This window comes from Notolepis coatsorum (assembly GCF_963971535.1).
Source record: "Notolepis coatsorum genome assembly, chromosome: 15".
NCBI lineage: Eukaryota > Metazoa > Chordata > Actinopteri > Aulopiformes > Paralepididae > Notolepis > Notolepis coatsorum.
In genome coordinates this window covers 103,731,541-103,750,031 of record NC_140179.1, presented here as the reverse complement: position 1 = coordinate 103,750,031, position 18,491 = coordinate 103,731,541, and positions in this window count along the sequence as shown.

Sequence of the window (18,491 nt, the reverse complement as noted above, 5' to 3'; positions counted from 1 at the left end):
CATGTATGTCCCTATGCCATAAATGTCATGATGTCAATGTCATGTATGTCATAAATGTCACTATGAATTGAAAATGGGGGACCCTGATGATGTAAACAAGACAAACGTCTTTCTCTGGTCTGCATCCCCTTAACAATTGTGTGTATTGAGCCATACTGTATTGTACCCATTCTGCAATCTGTTCAATATTGATTGATTGAAAATTTTATTAACAGATTGCAGAATGGTACAATACAGTACAGCTCAATACACACAATTGTTAAGGGGATGCAGACCAAAGAAATACTTTCGTCTTGTTTACATCAGGGTCCCCCATTTTCAATTAATCATAACATATATGACACACATGACATACAGATAGACAATACTGCTACATCTATAGATTTATGACATACCAGATTTACAAATACAGTATTGTTTGTGATACAAAAATAGTCTAAAAATTGGAGGAGGTTGGGTAGGTGGGGTGGGGGGACTGTACATTGGAGGTGGTTGGGTAGGCGGGGGGGGGGGGTAACTGTACATTGGATTATCAACAAAACCTTGCTAGGTCCCAAGAAGAGGGTCTTGTGTATTAAATCAAGTTTTCATTCATTCATTCACTCTGGATCGGGTAAATCCAGTAGCAATACACACAATTGTTAAGGGGATGCAGACCAGAGAAAGATGTTTGTCTTGTTTACATCATCAGGGTCCCCCATTTTCAATTCATAGTGACATTTATGACATACACAACATACATGACATCATGACATTTATGACATAGGGACATACATGACTTACAGGTATAACATGCAACTAGCACTCTCAAAGCTGACGGTAGGCTACTCTGTTCACATTTCCAAAATGTGTAATAGTGGCAAATGTCGGTACAGACTATTGAATAAAGTTTGAGGAATGGTAACCCATTAAATCCTACTTTTCAAGGACTTTCCAGTGAATCATAGTGTCCTTTTTTTTCATTTTCCCAGATGCACCATGCACCAAGAATCCAGCTGATTACTGCCAATCTGGAGGATTGTTCCTTATCTGCTCTTCACTTGTGCCACTGATTCATTGACCTTTTGTGGTGTGGTATGTTTTGATTTTTACTTAGTAATACACTGTATAGTTGGGATTCTGAATTAAACAGTATAATGTTCACATATATTATGGAGCCCCCAGGGGTCGGGAGAATATTGTGGAAAACAATATAAAACTGAAATGGTGACTTCCGGTTACGCTACAACATGTAGCACACGCATTTTGCAATTGCTCCGCTCCCACTAACGCTAATTTCGTTTAAAAACATTACTTGGACAGTAAAGAAAGAGAATAGACCACATCGTATGTATTGTTAAGACCCTCTACTAACCATATCAAAAGACAATATGGTTAAAGGTGGAAAGAAGGCAGAGAAAATAACTACGGCAACTTCAACGGCGCAGGACGTAAAAAAACGAGATAGACGCGTCCTAACCGTCGCTGGTTCTGAGCCGACGGCGACAAGCTCCGAGGAGGAGAAGGAAGAGGACAACGTACCGGGATCATCGATTACGGTCCCCGAAAGAGAGTCAATAGAGACCAACATAAAAGAAGGTACAGATTCAAGCTCCGTGAGAGGGAGAGCAGCCAGATTTATGGATTCCAACGTCACTGCATCTATCTACCATATGCCGTCAACTGAAGAAAGCAGAAATCCACCCGATTTCAACACACTGTCTAACCTGATGGTAGAACAGTCTAACCTGATGAAAGAACAGTTAGAACAGTCTAACCTGATGAAAGAACAGATGGTAGAACAGTCTAACCTGCAGATTACACACATCAAGGCGCTCGAGGCAAACGTCGAGGCTAAATTCGATCGCATCGAGGCTAAATTCGATCACATCGATGAGAAATTAGAAGAAGTCAAGAAAGCGTTCGATGCACAGTCAGAGCGAATCACGACAGTGGAGATTTCGGTGACAGAAAACACAAAAGCAGTCAAGGCGAACGAAGGTATCATGACAGAGATGGGAGAAGAGATGGAAAAAGTTAAAGATGAATACCGGAGGGAAATAAAATTGCTTAAAAACGAAGTGATGGAGAGGCAACTAGAAACCCATCGTTACCACAGGCGGAATAACATCCGCATTGTGGGGCTTGATGAATCAGTGAACTGTGATGACATCAACTTTCCAAACGAGTTATCAACGATTTTAGAAAACTCCGATCCAAACAAAGTGCCAGAAGTGGAACAAGTTTACAGAATTGGTTCCCAGGGGCAAAATATCAACGGGCCGAGAGTCATCATTGTCACTCTGCGGAAAACTACAACAAGGGATGAAATCATCAAATATGCTCGCAACCAACGTGGGAAGCTGAAGTATGGTGATAAACCAATATTTATCTACGAAGATTTGAGCAGAGAGGCCATCATCCGACGTCAACCATACAAAGTTGTGATGCAAAAGCTGTACATAGCCGGCCACAAGCCAAGGCTAGCATATCCGGCGCTGTTATCATTCTTGGACAATAACGGCCGCAGGTCAGGTCCATTTACACCCTTTGATGCTGAGGATTTCCTGATTCAAAATGCAGCAAATAACCCAAAGCATGACGGAAATGCCGGAATCAGTTAAGCCTCTCTCTAAATATATACCAGTGTTGGAATGACTTTATTGTGTTCATCAATGAGGTCATTCCACCAGTGTTGGAATAACATTGTTGTGTGCATCAAAGTAGCAAACGATATGCAAGTCGTCTATAACAATGTGTACTGTGTATAATACGATTCATAATACATTATAATTTCAGTCTCTGGTCTCTGAGGGGACAAATAAATATCAATGCAAAAAGATCTATCTGGAATATTCTGGGTTTATCGCTCAAATGCCCTGGGTCTCTTAGATCATTCTGGAATGTAAAATAGTCTAGGCACTAGTATATTCTACAACCTTCTAGAATATAAGGCACCATGACAACGAAGCATACAACTCTAACAATAACATTCGGTGTGCATACACATAGCATATAATAAATTAAATGAAGTGCAATCAGCCCTTAATAATACTTTAAAATTATCCACACATAAACGTATGAGCACAGCAAGGTTATTCTAACAATTTAAGTAATCACTCCATTAAAGGCACATTGAAGCGCTAAAAGGCGCTGCTTTTCTATCTTATCTAATCAGTTAAATCGGTTCTAGTGGCTTCTCCACGTTGATAATTATTTATCTCTTATTCCTTATCTATATCTTTCCATTGATTTTAATTTTATTAAATTTTTTCTTCTCATCACCCTATATTTTTTAAATATAATTTAACTTACATTGTTCTTTTCCAATGTTCTTCACATTAAGGTGTCAATATTACTATATATTTTTTAAATATATTGTAACTTACATTATTCTTTTCCAATGTTCTTCACATTAAGGTGTCAATACTGATCTACAATCTTTTCCTTTTTTTTTTTTCCCCCACACGTTGGTGGAGGGTTCAAAGGAATATGTCGATAAAGGTTTATTCTCTTTTTATTTTATTTTTTATTTTTATCTTTAGGTTATTTATCACAATACTTCATTACAGTAAGGGAAGGTGCAAGACCAAAAGCGACATTCTATTGCAATAGAATGGAAATGTTAGATCCTATGGCAATGAGCATAGGAAAATTAGGATTACAATGCTCAGGTTGGGCAATCCGGTGGACCATGGGAGAAAGTCAATCGCGGAGGATGTGTTCTTGGAACACAGGCATGTTCGACTTTCTGGGAGAGGGGAAAATAGGGGATTTTTATTTGTATATATATATGTTTTTAAGCTCAGCTCTCAACGGGACCTCATTAATTGGATGTGCATCTATTGTAGCTTCATACTCCAGAAACATTACCAAAAACGACACGAAAACATGCATAGAATGTAGTGCAACTCTCTTTAATAATAGATAAATATAAAGTGAGTAAAGTGAGTGAGACTATGGCTAGTTTGAATATAATGGTATGGAACACCGGTGGGATAAACAAACAACACAAGCGCAAAAGCGTGCTTACACTGATGAAAAAAGAACATGTGGACGTGGCACTATTAAGCGAAACGCACATTTTAGAGGGAGACATAAATACGTTAGCGGATAACATATACCATAATATTGGTCACTCTTCTTTTGCTACGAGAACTAGAGGGGTAGCCATAGTCGTCAGACGCAAATTAAATATCGAATTGAAAGGGGTATGGTCGGATGCTGAGGGGCGCATAACTATAGCTAGGATTATACACAATAACAGGAAAATTGCATTGGCAGCGGTATATGCCCCGAATTTGTACGAAGTGGGTTTCTTCACCTCACTAACAGGAGAAATGTTAAACCATCCCGAGTACTCATACATAATAGGTGCGGATTTTAATGCCATTTGGAACCCAAGGATGGACAAAACTTACCTTTCCTTCTCCAGCGAACAAAAGAATTCATCTAAAGCATTAAAAGATTGGTCGAAATCAACAGGAGTAACTGATTTATGGCGTTCACTTAACCCCATGACCCGCAAGTACTCCTGTCGTTCGGCGAGACACAACACACTATCCAGAATTGATTACGTCTTTGCATCCCCGAGAATATTTGATAAATACGAAGTGGAAATGACACCCAATGCGCTATCAGATCACTGCTACTTAATCCTGAAAGCAACATTTGGTACATTATCTACCCGGGCCCCAAGATGGCGTTTTAATTCGATGCTGCTTAACAACAAGGAATTCATTACACAAATTAAAGAAGCTCTCACAGTATTCCTACAAGATAATGCTAACTCGGTGCAAGATCCCAGAATATTATGGATGTCGGTAAAGAGTATGATCAAGGATTTCTCGGATAGATTTACCTCCATATTGCGCAAAAATCAAAACACAAAACTGTCTGAAATGGAAACGCTTTACTCAACGCTTTTTAATTCTTTAAAATACAACAACTCTACTAGACTAGATAACCAAGTTAACATTCTAAAGACCGAGATCAAAGCAATGTACAGACAAAAATCGGAATTGCAAATACGCAGCACTAGACAACAGCAGTACTTCCAAGGTTCTAAACCTAGTCACCTATTAGCCATGCGACTAAGAATTAATGCAAAATTTGCAGATATAACTGCCATTAGGAAACAACAAGCTCTAGTAACAGAACCCAAAATAATAAACGATACATTCAAAGAATTCTACTCCGATTTATATAACTCAGAAACGACCTTTGATCAAGACAAATTAGACACATATCTTAATCAAATTACTCTCCCTAAACTTACGGATGAAGACGCTAAACAGTTAGAAGTACCGATCACATTAGAAGAACTCAAGAAGGCCATATCCGGAATGAAAAACGGCAAAGCTCCGGGAATTGACGGTATCCCATCAGAAATGTACATTTCTTGCTGGGACATATTTGGACCCTTATTACTAAATATGATCTTATACTCAGTCAAAGAGGGAAGCTTCATTGAACACCAAAATACCGCACTCATTTCAGTTCTTCACAAAAAAGACAAAGACCCCACTGAATGCGGTAGTTACCGTCCTTTAAGCCTCCTCGGAACCGATGTCAAACTGTACTCTAAGATATTAGCCATCAGATTGCAAAAGCATATGACGTCTTTAGTTCATACGGACCAAACAGGCTTCATAAAAGGTCGCCTGATCAATGATAACATAAGGCGAATACTGCACGTACTAGATACAGACAAAGAGGACATCACACCTAAGGCGATACTATCCCTGGATGCTATGAAAGCATTTGACAGGTTGGAATGGTCGTTTCTATGGGCAGTATTGGAAAGGATGGGGTTAGGAAAAGGTTTCATTGATATGATTAAAGTACTATACAAGGACCCATCGGCCATGATTACAACAGGCACAATCATCTCCAAAATCTTTCCGGTATCACGCTCTGCCAGACAGGGTTGCCCTCTTAGTCCCGGACTATTCAATTTATCATTAGAGCCTTTAGCACAATATATAAGACAATCCCAATCCATAGAACCAATCGTAATCAAGGGCACACAACAAAAAATTAGTTTATATGCGGACGACGTAATATTGTTCATGCAAAACCCAAAAACCACATTGCCTCATCTGCTCAAGTTGATTGAGAACTTTGGTGATTTATCGGGATTTAAGATAAATTGGCCGAAGTCGGCTTTCCTTCCACTTAACACCCCTGCAAAAAAAGATATAACCCTCCCAGGTGCGATACCGATGGTAAAACATTTCAGATGCTTGGGAGTGGAAATATTCCCCACCATAAGACAAACGGTGAAGCACAATTACACAAAAATACAGAACTAAATCAAGGACGACCTGGACAGGTGGGCAAAACTTAAAAACTCAGTACAGGCAAGGGTATCAATAGTTAAGATGGATGTATTACCAAGAATCAATTTCTTCAGCTCAATGCTTCCGTTACCTCCTCCAGAGGGCTACTGGAAAAGATTACAAACCTCCACATACAAATTTATTTGGAATAACAAACCACCTCGCATAAAAAGATCCACCGCACAGAGAAGTAAAGCAGACGGTGGCATGGCAGTCCCAGATTTTTTACAATATTTTAATGCCTTCACATTAAGACCATTGAAGAAGATATGGTTTGACCCCGAGGCTTTGGTATCTTGGAGAAAATTAGAAGAAAACATAGTAGCCCCACAGAGATTGAAAGACATAGCATACACTAAACTTTCAATCAAGCATTGTGAGCGAGAATTTGGCCCAATAATAACCCATGCAATCAGGACATGGCGGGAAACACAAAGGAAATTTCCTAACAATCAAGTATGGCATAATCACACTCCCATATTCAATAACAATGCTCTCTTAATGGGAAAACGACCTATAAGATTCCCTGTATGGGAAGAAAGAGGCATACACTCATTAGGGGATATTTTTAATAACAAGGGCCTCTGTAGTTATGTCGAAATATGCATAAAGTTTAACCTCACCGAGTCCACATGGCTTTTTTACATACAGTTACGACTTTGTATGAGATCTCACGGTGTTCCATTACACATACCAATTGAACACCACAGATACCACAAATTTTTCTATGACAGAGATACATTGGGAGGTTTTGTATCAGGTTTTTATTATCAATTACTAACGTCCTCGTACGAAACCCTTCAACTAGACAATGTCTGGAGGAGGGATATACCAGACCTGGAAAATGACTTTGATTGGCAAGGAGCCTGGGCAAATGTCCGACTTACATCAAGGAACCCGGATCATCAACAAATCAATCTGAACTATATTCACAGGACATACTTGACTCCTATAAGGCTGTGCAAAATGGGGCTTATACAAGACTCCAAATGCTCCCAATGTACAAATGGGGACGAAGGAACATTTATGCACATGTATTGGGACTGCCCACCAGTTAAGGCATTCTGGGAAGATGTGTCCCAACAATTATCAATACTCGTATTTTGGAATATACCTGTACACCCCGCGGTATTGCTATTGAATGATGTTTTTGAGTTTGCAGTGAACCCACAACTAAAAAGATTGGTTTTATCGGGTATCACAGTAGCTAAAAAACTGATTGCATCACGTTGGTTTCAACCGGAAAAAATGTGCCGGAAAGTGTGGTTTCTTACATATCTTGATGTGATATATCAAGAAATATCAACAGCAAGAATTCTAGGGCTCAATGAATCCAAAATGTTAATGTGGTTAGAAGTGGTGGAGAGAATAAAAGCTAGCCTATAATGGTGATGTCTGGTTAGGAGTGAGGGATAATGGAGGTACTATCCAAGAGGGGGTCCGGGAGGGGGGGATTTGAGCTGGAGCATATGTGTGTAGGGTTTTAGAAAATAGGTATTCGGGGTATATTATATACTAACATTTATATAATTGTAACTTCGCTGGATATACACGGTATACGGTTAAAATGTTATTATTGACTATTTTTGTTTTATCCTGTTTCTGTACTTGCATATATTTTAACCACCTTTACTGAAAGTTTCATTATACATTGTGTGTTGAGTACTGACTTTTAATAAGTTTTGTTTTGCAATAATAAAAAAATTTAAAAAAAAAAAAAAAAAAAAACTGAAATGGTAAAGCTAAAAAACTGTAGACCTGACCACAACCCCCTCGGTTCAATAGCACAATATGTTGCTTTCTCCGCTTTTAAAAGTTGAAATCATCTTCCGGTTTAGCTTTAGAATGGAGTAGGTCGCATGTGACACAGCTGCTCACCCGTTATTTTTTTTTCGTTTTAAAATCATATTTATATACCATTAATGCGTTTAAAACTTGACGCATATATCAACTGAGACTATCAACTAACTATATTGACCAAAAGAATCGAGATGCCATCAAGGAAAGACCCAAAGAAAGACCAAAAACCAGTCGAAGAGGTCCCGCCGCGGGACCCAGGATACGTACAGCGGACAGCAGAAAGTATTGACTTGACAGAGGCCGCTTCAAGTTCAACCCCATCAAAGACCTCCGCAGATACCGAATATATCATCCGGAAAATGGAGGAAATGATCAAAGAATCACAGAAGATAATAACTCAAAAAGTAGATGCTATTAAAGAATCTATTGAAGGCAAAATTGATGCGCTGAGAGCGGACGCCGACGCACAGAATAAACGCACCGAGGCTCTGGAGAAAGTAGTGGAAGCCCACGAAATCAAATTCACTCACATCTACAAGGAAGTAGAGGCTAACACAGTTAACCTAACTGCTGAGATGAAGGGGAACTACAATGAAATCAAGACGGAGCTCAGCGAAATAACGGAGGAGCTCACGCGAATCAATAAAGAACAGAAAGCCAAAATATTCGAGATGGAATATCAAAAACGCAGGCTGAATATTCGCATTGTCGGTCTGGACGAATCAGTGAGATGTGAAAACCCTGAAGAGTTTGCCACAGAATTACAGAAAATCTTGGGAACAGGAATCCTTCCTAAAATACCGGAGGTGGATGAGTGCTTCAGATTGGGACCCCGCTCCAGTGACAACAACGCTAAGCCCAGAGTGATATTAGTTGTACTGCGCCAAGTCAGAATAAAATAAATGATTATGCGTGAAATTCGCAGGATGAAAGGCAATCTGAAACACATGGAGGTACCAATACACTGCTTTGAAGATTATTGTCGTGAGGTAGTGGAACTGCGTGCCAAGTTCAAGACGGTGATGTCTCAACTATACCTGGGGAAATACAGACCCCTACTAATATACCCTGCAATACTTCGCGTCGTCGACAAACAAGGAGCAAAAGTTCTCCTCAAATCGCCTGAAGAGGCAGCCAAATTCCTGTCTGAACAGGAGCAGAATAGTGTATAAATGGCCTTTTAAATTTCAGTTATGCAAGGTCACCATATATTACAACCTTTAATAATCGAGGATTTGGGACAGAGAGACCTACGTGCTCAGAGTTTTTGAATGCTTTCCCCGACGTGTATATTATTGCGGACATATTGGATTTAAGATTGGAACACTCCAGAACATACTGGAACATTCAGACAATGTAAAAATGACATATTGGAATAATCTAGAACATCGAAGCATTCTTTGATATATGGAGCATTCTGGAATATCAGCAATACGTGGTCATTCATTCTACCAGAAGCCCCTCGGGGGAATAATCAACAGCTATCTAGATGCAAAACCACAGAGCCATCATAGCCGGCCGGCTGAAAGATCACTCTACACAACGACCATCGCCCACCCCGGTCGGGGGAAATGCTGCATATACGTATTTAAAAATTGTTTTTTTATTAATGGGAAATAATTTCACTACTTCTCCAATTAATACTTTAGATGTTTAAGCATAGCAATGCTCTTTTAAGATCTAAGTTAATGTTCTCTTCCTTTTACTTGTTTTTTTTTTTTTTTTTTTTTTTTTCATCCGCTCTCTCTGATTTATTGAGGCTCTCTCTTCAGTTCAATACCTTCATATTATTCATGGGTTACTATAAATTACTATAAATTACAAGTTCATATAAAATGTAAGTGATTAAGGCATGACAATTGAAGCTTATTTTTGGTCTTTATTTTTAGTTTATCTCATTTAAATTTTTATTTATTTATTTTTTACGGGTAAGTGGCCAAGCCACAGTCGACATTCTACTTATGGTAGAATTTAGAGTGTTAGATCCTATGGTATACATAGGAATGTTAAGGATAATTGGATCATTCTGGGATATCCGGTGGTGCAAGGGAGAGAGTCATACGCAAAGGTTGTGTTCATGGAACACAATCCTGTACGACTCTCGGTGGGAGGGAAGGGTAGGGGATTTTTATTTGTATATATGTATGTTTTTAAGCTCGGCTCTCAACGGGACCTCACTAGTGGGATGTATATCTAGTATTGCCTCGCACTCTAGAAGCATTACCAAAAATTACAATGCAACATGTATAGACTATGGCTAGTTTGAATATAATGATATGGAACACCGGGGGAATAAATAACCAACTTAAACGCAAAAGCGTGCTCACACTGATGAAAAAAGAACATGTGGACATTGCTCTGCTAAGCGAAACACACATTCTAGGGAAAGACATAGGTAAATTAGCGGACAACATATACCATAATATCAGTCACTCCTCTATTGGTACGAGAACTCGGGGTGTAGCAATAGTCGTTAAACGTAAGTTGAATATTGTACTAAAGGGAGTATGGTCTGATGTAGAAGGTCGGATAACTATAGCTAAGATTGAACATAAGAACAGGAAAATAGCGTTGATAGCGGTATACGCCCCAAATTTGTACGAAGAAGATTTCTTCACTACACTAACCAATGCAATGTTAGACATTCCCGATTACTCATTTATAATAGGAGCGGATTTTAATGCCATCTGGAACCCAAGGATAGACAAATCTTACCTCGCCTTTTCCAGCGAACAAAAGAATTCATCGAAGGCATTAAAGGATTGGTCAAAGATTACAGGTGTAAAGGACTTATGGCGGTTACTTAATCCCACGACCCGAAAGTACTCTTGTCGATCTGCGAGACATAAGACACTATCCAGAATAGATTATGTCTTTGCATCACAGAGACTATTTGATAATTATGAAGTGGAAATGATACCCAACGCACTATCAGATCACTGTTATTTACTCCTTAAAGGTACATTTGGTATACTATCCTCCCGAGCCCCAAGATGGCGATTTAACTCGTTGCTGCTTAACAACAAGGAATTCATTACACAACTCAAAGAAGCTCTTATAGTATTCCAACGGGAGAATGCAAACTCGGTGCAAGACCCCAGAATAATATGGATGTCGGTAAAGGGAATGATCAAAGACTTCACGGATAGCTTTTCCTCAAAAATGCGCAAGAATCAAAACACAAAACTGGATGAGCTGGAAACGCTTTACTCAACGTTATTTAATTCTCTGAAATACAACAACTCAACTCGACTAGAAAATCAAGTTAACGTACTAAAAATAGAGATCAATGACATATACAGACAACAATCGGAAATACAAATACGCAGCACAAGACAACAGCAGTACTCCCATGGTTCCAAACCCAGCCACCTATTAGCCATGCGATTAAGAATTAATGCAACATTTGCAGATATAACTACCATTAGAGCACAACAAGTACTTGTAACAGATCCGGTAAAAATAAACGATACATTCAAAGTATTCTACTCCGATTTATATAAATCAGAAATGACCTTCGATCAAAACAAAATGGACACATTTCTTAATCAAATTATTCTCCCTAAACTTTCAGAGGATGACGCTAAACAGTTAGAAATACCGATCACACTAGAGGAACTCAAGATGGCCATAACCGCAATGAAAAGTGGTAAGGCTCCAGGAAGAGACGGTTTCCCATCAGAAATGTACCTTTCTTGTTGGGACATAATTGGCCCCTTATTACTAAATATGATCTTATACTCAGTCAAGGAGGGGAACTTCCATAAAACCGACAATATTGCACTCATAACAGTCCTCATTTAACTCCTTAAAAAAGACAAAGACCCCAACGAGTGCGGTAGTTATAGACCTGTAAGCCTCCTCGGAACAGATATCAAACTGTACTCTAAGGTATTAGCCATCAGATTACAAAAGCATATGACGTCTTTAGTTCACCCGGACCAAACTGGCTTCATAGGAGGCCGCCTGATCACTGAGAACATAAGACGTATACTGCACGTACTTGATGCCGACAAAGAGGACACCATACCTAAGGCGATGCTGTCCCTGGATGCTATGAAGGCCTTTGACAGGCTGGAATGGTCGTATCTGTGGGCAGTGCTAGAAAGGATGGGGTTAGGAAAAGGATTCATCGATATGATTAAAGTATTATACAAAGACCCATCGGCCATGATTATAACAGGCACAATCATCTCTGAAATATTTCCGGTATCACGCTCTGCCAGACAGGGTTGTCCTCTTAGTCCCGGTCTGTTCAATCTATCATTAGAGCCGTTAGCACAATATATAAGACAATCCCAATCCATAGAACCTATCGTAATCAAGGGCACACAACAAAAAATTTGTTTATATGCGGACGATGTAATATTGTTCATGAAAAACCCCAACACCACATTGCCTCATCTGCTCAAGTTGATTGAGGACTTTGGTGATTTATCGGGATTTAAGATAAATTGGCCGAAGTCGGCTTTCCTTCCACTTAACACCCCTGCAAAAAAAGATACAACCCTCCCAGGACAGATACCGATGGTAAAACATTTCAGATGCTTGGGAGTGGAAATATTCCCTACCATAAGACAAACGGTGAAGCACAACTACACAAAAATCCAAAACAAAATCAAAGACGACCTTGATAGATGGGCAAAACTTAAGAACACAGTACAAGCACGGATATCAATAGTTAAGATGGATGTACTACCTAAAATCAACTTCTTCTGTTCAATGCTACCGTTACCCCCTCCAGAGGGTTACTGGAAAAGATTACACTCCTCCACATACAAATTTATTTGGAATAACAAACCACCACGTATAAAAAGATCCACCGCACAGAGAAATAAAGCAGATGGTGGCATGGCATTTCCAGATTTTTTCCTATATTTTAAGGCGTACTCATTAAGTCCATTGACAACATGGTTTGACTCCCAAGCATTAGCATCTTGGAGAAAAATAGAAGAAAACATAGTAGCCCCACATAGACTGAAGGACATAGCATACACTAAACTACCAATCAAGCACTGTGAACGAAAATTTGGCCCCATAATTACTCATGCGATCCGGATATGGCGTGAATCACAAAAAAAAAATCCTAACCCACAAGAATGGCACAATCATACTCCCTTATTCAATAACAATGCTCTCTTAATTGGAAAACGACCTATAAGATTCCCTATATGGGAAGAGCAAGGCATACACTCATTAGGGGATATTTTTAACAAACAGGGTTTTTGTAGTGATAAAGAAATACGCAAAAAATGTAATCTCACCAAGTCCACATGGCTTTTTCACAAACAGTTAGAGCTATGTTTGAAGTCTCACGGTGTTCCATTAGACAGACCAATTGAACACCACAGATACCACAAATTCTTCTACTCAAGAGAGACATCGAGAGGTTTTGTTTCAGAATTTTATCATCAATTACTAACGTCCTCGTATGAAACCCTCCAACTTGACTCTGTCTGGAGGAGGGATATACCAGACCTGGAAAATGACTTTGATTGGCAAGGAGCCTGGGCAAATGTCCGACTTACATCAAGGAACCCGGATCATCAACAAATCAATCTTAACTATATTCACAGGACATACTTGACTCCTATAAGACTGTGCCGAATGGGGCTCAAACAAGATTCCAAATGCACCCAATGTACAAATGGGGACGAAGGGACATTTATGCACATGTATTGGGACTGCTCACCAGTTAAGGCATTCTGGAAAGATGTGACCCAACAAATATCAAAACTCGTATCTTGGAATATACCTGTACACCCCTCGGTATTGCTGTTGAATGATGTTTTTGAGTTTGCAGTGAATCCACAGCTAAAGAGATTGGTTTTATCGGGTATCACAGTAGCCAAAAAGCTGATCGCATCACGCTGGTTTCAACCGGAAAAAATGTGCCGTAAAGTTTGGTTTCTGACATATCTCGATGTAATTTACCATGAAATATCTACAGCAAGAATTCTGGGTCTCAATGAATCCAAAATGTCAATGTGGTTAGAAGTGGTGGAGAGAATAAAAGCTAGCTTATAATGGTAGTGTCTGGTTAGGTGCGAGGGATAGTGGAGGTACTTCTCAAGGTGGGGTCCGGGAGGGGGGGGTTCGAGCTGAGCATATGTATGTAGGGTTTTTTTTTAGATAAAAGGTATTATGGGTATATCTTATATAAAACAACTAACCAAAAGGTGATCCCATTGGATGTGCCCTGACAATTAATGCTTGTATATCTTATCGTGTGTTGTCATGTTTGTTTATATGTTTGTTTAAAAAAGAATAAAAAAATAAAATACAAAAAAAAAGTTGAAATCATCTGATGACATTGAAGGGATAGTTCAGAATTGTGGACATAAAGTTTAATTTACTACTTGGCCATTATGTTATGTTCAATGGACTGCACTTATATAGCAATAGCGCTTTTATCCAAAGCGCGTATGGCCTCTCATTCACCTATTCACACACATTCACACACCAATGGTGGCAGCTGCCATGCATATGGATCCATTAATAGTGTTTAGATTGTACTTCTATAGGTTTTTAACTTTACATACTGTATTTAAACATTACATTTGAACAAACACTGCAAGCTAAAGTTTTAAATCATTTGAATCTGTTTTATACAGCACACTTGCTTCCAAAATAAAGCAGTTTTACAATCCTGAGCGTTTGTTAACACTTGAAGCTTTTTGTTTCTAACAATCTGTACAATAAAAGTGTCTGTCTGATTAACTTTTAGTGGTGCCACTTTATTGAAGGAGTTTGATTGTAACAATTTAGGAAAAATCTGTAAAATAACAGTGTTTCTCTGCTGAGTTTTTAGTGGCATAACTTTATTGAAGGGGTTTGATTGTAATAAGTTAGGAAAAACCGGCCAAATAACAGTGTTTCACTGTGTTTCATCGTAATAATTTTGGAAAAACTTGTGGAATAACAGTGTTTCACTGCTGAACTTTAAGTTCTGTCACTTTATTGAAGGAGTTTGATTGTAATAATTTTGGAAAAACCTGCCAAATAACAGTGTTGCACTGCTGAACTTTAAGTTATGTCACTTAATTGAAGGTGTTTCATCGTAATAATTTTGGAAAAACTTGTGAAATAACAGTGTTTCCCTGCTGAACTTTAAGTTCTGTCACTTAATTGAAGGAGTTTGATTGTAACAATTTAGGAAAAACCTGTGAAATAACAGTGTTTCACTGCTGAACTTTGAGTTCTGTCACTTAATTGAAGGAGTTTGATTGTAATAATTATGGGGAAAAATGGTCAAATAACAGTGTTTCACTGCTGAACTTTAAGTTCCGTCACTTTATTGAAGGAGTTTGATCATAATGATTTAGGAAAAACCTGTGAAATAACAGTGTTTCACTGCTGAACTTTGAGTTCTGTCACTTAATTGAAGGAGTTTGATTGTAATAATTATGGGAAAACATGTAAAATAACAGTGTTTCACTGCTGAACTTTAAGTTATGTCACTTTATTGAAGGAGTTTGATCATAATAATTTAGGAAAAACCTGTGAAATAACAGTGTTTCACTGCTGAACTTTAAGTTCTGTCACTTTATTGAAGGAGTTTGATCGTAATAATTTAGGAAAAACCTGTGAAAGAACAGTGTTTCACTGCTGAACTTTGAGTGCTGTCACTTAATTGAAGGAGTTTGATTGTAATAATTCTGGGAAAACATGTAAAATAACAGTGTTTCACTACTGAACTTTAAGTTATGTCACTTTATTGAAGGAGTTTGATCATAATAATTTAGGAAAAACCTGTGAAATAACAGTGTTTCACTGCTGAACTTTAAGTTCTGTCACTTTATTGAAGGAGTTTGATCGTAATAATTTAGGAAAAACCTGTGAAATAACAGTGTTTCACTGCTGAACTTTGAGTTCTGTCACTTAATTGAAGGAGTTTGATCGTAATAATTTAGGAAAAACCTGTGAAATAACAGTGTTTCACTGCTGAACTTTAAGTTATGTCACTTAATTGAAGGAGTTTGATCGTAATAATTTAGGAAAAACCTGTGAAATAACAGTGTTTCACTGCTGAACTTTGAGTTCTGTCACTTAATTGAAGGAGTTTGATTGTAATAATTATGGGAAAACCTGTAAAATAACAGTGTTTCACTGCTGAACTTTAAGTTCTGTCACTTTATTGAAGGAGTTTGATCGTAATAATTGAGGAAAAACCTGTGAAATAACAGTGTTTCACTGCTGAACTTTAAGTTCTGTCACTTTATTGAAGGAGTTTGATCGTAATAATTTAGGAAAAACCTGTGAAATAACAGTGTTTCACTGCTGAACTTTGAGTTCTGTCACTTAATTGAAGGAGTTTGATTGTAATAATTATGGGAAAACATGTAAAATAACAGTGTTTCACTGCTGAACTTTAAGTTCTGTCACTTTATTGAAGGAGTTTGATCGTAATAATTTAGGAAAAACCTGTGAAATAACAGTGTTTCACTGCTGAACTTTGAGTGCTGTCACTTAATTGAAGGAGTTTGATTGTAATAATTCTGGGAAAACATGTAAAATAACAGTGTTTCACTGCTGAACTTTAAGTTATGTCACTTTATTGAAGGAGTTTGATCATAATAATTTAGGAAAAACCTGTGAAATAACAGTGTTTCACTGCTGAACTTTAAGTTCTGTCACTTTATTGAAGGAGTTTGATCGTAATAATTTAAGAAAAACCTGTGAAATAACAGTGTTTCACTGCTGAACTTTGAGTTCTGTCACTTAATTGAAGGAGTTTGATTGTAAAAACGATGGGAAAACATGTAAAATAACAGTGTTTCACTGCTGAACTTTAAGTTTTGTCACTTTATTGAAGGAGTTTGATCGTAATAATTTAGGAAAAACCTGTGAAATAACAGTGTTTCAATGCTGAACTTTGAGTTCTGTCACTTAATTGAAGGAGTTTGATTGTAATAATTATGGGAAAACATGTAAAATAACAGTGTTTCACTGCTGAACTTTAAGTTATGTCACTTTATTGAAGGAGTTTGATCATAATAATTTAGGAAAAACCTGTGAAATAACAGTGTTTCACTGCTGAACTTTAAGTTCTGTCACTTTATTGAAGGAGTTTGATCGTAATAATTTAGGAAAAACCTGTGAAAGAACAGTGTTTCACTGCTGAACTTTGAGTGCTGTCACTTAATTGAAGGAGTTTGATTGTAATAATTCTGGGAAAACATGTAAAATAACAGTGTTTCACTGCTGAACTTTAAGTTATGTCACTTTATTGAAGGAGTTTGATCATAATAATTTAGGAAAAACCTGTGAAATAACAGTGTTTCACTGCTGAACTTTAAGTTCTGTCACTTTATTGAAGGAGTTTGATCGTAATAATTTAGGAAAAACCTGTGAAATAACAGTGTTTCACTGCTGAACTTTGAGTTATGTCACTTAATTGAAGGAGTTTGATCGTAATAATTTAGGAAAAACCTGTGAAAGAACATTGTTTCACTGCTGAACTTTGAGTTCTGTCACTTAATTGAAGGAGTTTGATTGTAATAATTATGGGAAAACCTGTAAAATAACAGTGTTTCACTGCTGAACTTTAAGTTATGTCACTTAATTGAAGGAGTTTGATCGTAATAATTTAGGAAAAACCTGTGAAATAACAGTGTTTCACTGCTGAACTTTGAGTTCTGTCACTTAATTGAAGGAGTTTGATTGTAATAATTATGGGAAAACCTGTAAAATAACAGTGTTTCACTGCTGAACTTTAAGTTCTGTCACTTTATTGAAGGAGTTTGATCGTAATAATTGAGGAAAAACCTGTGAAATAACAGTGTTTCACTGCTGAACTTTAAGTTCTGTCACTTTATTGAAGGAGTTTGATCGTAATAATTTAGGAGAAACCTGTGAAATAACAGTGTTTCACTGCTGAACTTTGAGTTCTGTCACTTAATTGAAGGAGTTTGATTGTAATAATTATGGGAAAACATGTCAAATAACAGTGTTTCACTGCTGAACTTTAAGTTCTGTCACTTTATTGAAGGAGTTTGATCGTAATAATTTAGGAAAAACCTGTGAAATAACAGTGTTTCACTGCTGAACTTTGAGTTCTGTCACTTAATTGAAGGAGTTTGATTGCAATAATTATGGGAAAACATGTAAAATAACAGTGTTTCACTGCTGAACTTTAAGTTCTGTCACTTTATTGAAGGAGTTTGATCGTAATAATTTAGGAAAAACCTCTGAAATAACAGTGTTTCACTGCTGAACTTTGAGTGCTGTCACTTAATTGAAGGAGTTTGATTGTAATAATTCTGGGAAAACATGTAAAATAACAGTGTTTCACTGCTGAACTTTAAGTTATGTCACTTTATTGAAGGAGTTTGATCATAATAATTTAGGAAAAACCTGTGAAATAACAGT